Source organism: Chenopodium quinoa, unplaced genomic scaffold (genome assembly GCF_001683475.1).
Source record: "Chenopodium quinoa cultivar QQ74 unplaced genomic scaffold, ASM168347v1, whole genome shotgun sequence".
In the NCBI taxonomy this organism is placed as follows: domain Eukaryota; kingdom Viridiplantae; phylum Streptophyta; class Magnoliopsida; order Caryophyllales; family Amaranthaceae; genus Chenopodium; species Chenopodium quinoa.
In genome coordinates, this window is record NW_018743792.1 from 426,938 (window position 1) to 432,421 (window position 5,484).

Genomic DNA, 5,484 nt, shown 5'->3' on the forward strand with positions numbered 1-5,484 from the left:
CTTTTGCATTGTTGAAAACTGAATGGGAACCCAGATACGAAATTCGTTGTAACCAATACACACAAAAACAAGAACAATTTCAGTGGAGAAACACCCTCAAATTTCCTAAAACTAGTAAATAATTTTACCAATTTATTCTTTATTACCCGGATCGACTGCGACCAAAATATTATTAGAACCACTAAATAATAAACAGAAACCAGATCGGATTAAAAACTTTTTAATCAGACTTGAAAATGTCGAGAAAACAAACCGTTTCACTCCGCAACCGGTTTGCAGCGACCCGTATTGCAATGCAGCCAATGCAGGGGTCTAATAGGTCAAATGAACAAATTATATCACACCCACAAGGCCAGAACCACTACACAGAAAACCAGAATTGGCATAGAACTAGTTCAGCTGTCTCACCCACACGGAAATACTCAATCCAAATGAGTTCCTCCACGCCTCCAAATCCCAACCACCACCGTAGTCCGATCCTTTCCGAATCCTGTCCGCCGTTGTAGAAAAGGAAGACCACGAGCCACCGTCGCAGCCTATTGGCGGATCTAGCGTGCGGCGTAGGGGCGCTGGTCCAAAAGGACGCCACGGAGTGTGCCAGTCATATGTTGCTCCGATCGTCGAAACAAAACAAAGAGGACGCCCTCCTAAACTGCCCAAGGTTCGTTCGGAAGAGGTTGTTTCTGAGAAAACCTAGAAAACCAAGAAATTGAATGGTGAGGACAAGCATTTTTCCGCTGAGGTAGCTGTTGAGGAGGAGCACAGGGACGTCGTTGGTCCTGTTGAGGAAAATAAGGGCGTTGCTTGTGAAGGTATTGCTGTTCAGCAAGTTATTGACATTCCAAGTGAGGACCCCGTTCAGGTAGAAGATGACGACGTCGATGATGTGGTTGTCCTTGCACCTGCCAATGCAATGCCAGGGCCTGTACAGCCTGTTGCGAATCTTCGGTCTGCAGCTAAGTAAGCAAGGGTTTGTCATCCAACTCCCGGCAACTTAATTCTAAAGATCTCATTCAGGGTTCGGAGCCTAAATGACGACGATCCCGGCCTTGATTATGAACTGAAGATCAATGAATCTTTCAAGATTATTTACTACGACTATGCTAGGAGGGTAGACAGTCACTCGGTTGATATTACTATCGTGAACGCTCGCGACATCGTTCACTCCAATAACAGTCCGGCGTTGGGTGGGATTGTGAGTGGGGCTGTCCTGTGGGTTCGGAGCAAGGTTCGGTTCTTATCCTTCCGTAGTTTGAAGTCTGTCATTTATCTTTAACTAGGTTAGGTCCCGTGCCATATATGCACCGTAATACTACTCTTTAATTAACATTATATTTAATTATTAAAAATTTTTACCAACAAATTAATAGCGTTTTGTTTTTTTAATCAAATGAAATTCTTAACAATATGTATTTTACTTATAAATAGATTTCTTTTTTGCAAACTATTATTCATTCTCTGTTATGTATGTTGCATTTTTTTTTCTCAATAATCAACTAACTTAAAAATATTTTTTCACATCTTTCTTGGAAAGCTTTTCATACATAATTAAATACAAAAGTCTGGTTTTTCAAAAAAAATCCTTGTTGTTATTAATTGTAAACTAGTACATAACCTTACATAGGTCATAAATTAAGTTAAGAAGTTTATGATATCAATTATTATTTGGAAGGATACACTAAATATTTTCTAATCTTTTTTTTTTAGGAAACTGTTTTGCAACATTTTATTTTGGTATAATAATTCTTTCCTATTTAGATATTTTAAAAAATAAAATAACTAAGGGACACACTAGAAAATGACACGTGTCATTGATGGTGTGTCTTTTAGTAAATACTGTAGTTATAGACTTATACATAGGTTGAGGTTCGCTGTTTATGTGTGGGTAATTTGGTTAATGGAGAAAACTGTTTTCTGATGAAATTCGACGACTTTTATGTCCACAAAATATAGTTGTTAACATTAGTGTTATTTCATTCGTCTTGAAATTAGGTCGTCCAAAAAAAAAAAACGTTCACTATACGTTAAATTTTAGTGAAATTTGCATTGTGATTGTCGTTTGCTGTTCCATCTAAATTTAACATCCTGTTTTTTTAAGTGATTATTGTCGTTCAATTTAAGTACAGCATATTCATATAGTGGAATAAGTACAGTGGCTTGTTTCGGAGTATTACACTTAGCCAATTATAAAGTTATTCATTTCGTTTAATTTGTGTTTTAACAATACTAATTTAAGCCGTTAATTAAAATACGTTTTAGTTGCTGAAATAAAACTCCAGTATTTATGTGTTTAAACTTAGTTACATTGTGAAGCTGAATGTCGTTTTCACGTAGGACCCTGAGGCCAACATGGATGTTCGTAAGAAGCTTGTCTATCTCCGAGAGTTTCGAAAGTGCAGTTAAGAAGAAGGTATTAGTCAATCTAGTTGATTCTCTAGACGACCTGTTTCGAGCTTGGAGTGAGGAGGTGAATGTGTGCCCAAGTAAAATCCTCATGATTCACGAGAACAAGGAGGTCTCGTCATTAATGGATGTTAGGGGTGCGGCCATGAGGAATGGCGATGAAATCTTTTGCTTCACAGACAAATAGGGCATGTGGAACCCTTACGTGTTTGTGTCTGTGAACGAAAATCAACTTCCCTTTTGTAGGATGTCTAATGATCCTTTGCGTATGGATGTTTCATTATGTTTTTGACTATGATCTGTGATGTAATGCTCCGTGTGGGTACATGTTGTGGTTTATTTGGTGTTAACTAGTTGGATTATATGATATATTTCGTTGAAGTGCTGTTAATACCCAATTATGTTTTCAAATCAGTTATGTGACGCTAAACTTATGTACAGTATGACATTGGAGGTAACCATACATCTTTTCGATTTAGAAATTATGATTAGTATGTTAGTATCCGTATTTATATACAATCAAATACCAATAACAATCAACTGTGTTGTCAAAGTATTTTAATTATGTGTACACATGCTTGACCTAATTTTGACTGAATACAATTAAAGTTTAATAATATTCCTCAATCTATTAAAACGATTGAATCCTAAATTAATACTCAATAAATTTTGAATTAAATAATTCTATTTTATTTGTTTATTTGTTTTTTAACAACACTTGAGTAATTGTAACAGTCAAAATCAAGTACAATTAATAGTCAAGTATTATTTTCAATGAAACTTATCGTGACAAGTAACAACAACTGAAATCAAAACTTTAAACCTATAATAAGAATGAAAATAAGGTATGAATATTGGAGCAAAAAACAATTTCAAAAGTTAAAACAGAATATTTGATGAATATTGGAACGGAAAATGGCAGTAAATAAAACATTGGAGCAAAATATTTGATGAATATGTCTTTGGATATTTATTAAATAAGGGTTTTAAAAATTCTTTTTGGAAATTACCTCTTATAAACTTTTCGATGTGATAATAAGGTTTTGTAAAATTCTTTTTGGAAATAACTGAAATAATTATTAACCATGTTTAAACTTTCCAATGAACATTGGAACAAGAAAATGGAAGTAATTAAAATTGTATATGATAAAACCTTTATAATATTCAAGGTATTTATTAACCTTGTTTCCCGCGCTTCCCGCGTCCCTATTGCCAAATACATGCATATGTACTTATTGCCAAGTACAGGGAATTAGCGGTACTTATGCCTTCACCCATTGAATTTTCAAATCACAACTCTTCACTCCACATTTTCATCTTCTCACTCCTCTTAAACTATCACTTTATCCATTATTTAAGCTCCCCGTTTTCTAACTCCACTTATTTCACCTTCATCTCCACCTCAAATTTCCTGAATTATTTCGTTTTTCTCTCCCAAACCTTCTAATTTCTCCCTCTCTAAAACGACCTTCCGAAGTTATGGTTGGTTTTTCTCCATAGTGACGCTATTCGCCACCTTAAGAAATCCCTCGATAGATACTGACGCTGCAGATAATTGAAATATGCCGGAACAGTAATAACAGCGCCCTTGACAATCAAAACGGTGAAGATGTAGCCCTTTTTAAGGGTGCTGGTATTACTGTTCCTGCAAATTTCAATCGTCTGCAGCCCGCAATCACTAGCGGGGCTAATGAAGTGACATTGGGTGACTAATTTTTTTTATTAAAAAATTTAATTAAATTGCGTTATTTGGTATCACATGAAAACTGCAAACCTAACCCCCAAGAAAGTTGAGTAAAATATCTTGTTTTTTAATTGAGATTCTTCTATAATTGTTAATGTTGTTAATGCCGCCATTGAACAAGAGAGCCAAAGCAAGAAAATTAGAGTCAGGAAGAGAGAGAAAGTGAGAGCTTATCTAATTTTTCTGGGATTGGAAAATGTGTTGGATTACTTTTTTAATTTGGAAAGCTGATTTCCTCGGCATTTTTTTTAAGGATGTTGGTCTACTTTTTTTAATGCTTTTTTCTAATTAAGTAAATTAGAATAGAAAATCTATTTTTGCCATATTCTTTGGTCTGTTTTCAACAAATCTAGTGTATTGGTTTAGCTTGTTTTCCGTAGGCTTTGAATAATTAAAAACTAGAAGGATGCAAGTGTTATTTTAGTTTAATATTTCACTTTAAATTGTTCGACTAATTTTTTTATTTTTAGATTTTAAATTTAAGTTTTGACCAACTACTGTGTTTGGATTTTTTTTTGGTTTTATTGTTTTTGGTTGTGATTTTTGTCAAATTATATGATATCCATAATCCGCCCCCCCAATTTGACTCGCTTGGCTCCTCCACTCAGCAGTATCTCTCGAGGGATTTTTTAAGGTGGCTTACAGCGTCATTATCCTGGAAACACCTATCATGCGCGAGGAAGTTAAGGTGGTTTTAGAGAGGGTGAAATTGGAAAGTTTGTGAGACCAGAAGAAAGAGAATGTTATATTTATAAGTACCCGGTGAGGTTGAATTTTATCATTAAGGTCTTAACTTGCAATGCTCTGATGTGAATATCTGGCCTTACTATCTGTTTGACATGGTTTAATTATTTGATTGATTATCACTTGCAGAATTTGGTCACGGCCAACTCATGCCCAGGCAGCTTAATCCCATCTAGATGGAAGTCGGTGTCATCGTTCTCCCTGTCACATCGGGAATCAGACCTGTAACTTCTCACACGAGCAGCCTGATGTAATAAAAAGTTTATATGAGTGTGATTAGAACATTTAGTATGACAGCACAAGCCACAGTCACGCAAATTATCGTTGTTCCTCCATGGCATTTTTTTATTTCTATTTTGAATTCTTTTCCTAAATGTTTCAAAAGTGTAATGGGGTGATTACGGGTAGAAGAGAGGTGATCTTGTAAGTGCTTTAGGGCTCTAAAGGAAGAAATAAAAAAAGTTTAAAAACCTACTTCTTGAACAATCCAAGTCGGAGCGGTAGGTTTTTTTTTGCCGAATTCCGTAATAATATATGTCTGTTTTCCTGCTGTTTTGCTTAACTTTACCGCTTTTACTTCAGTTTCAGTTACG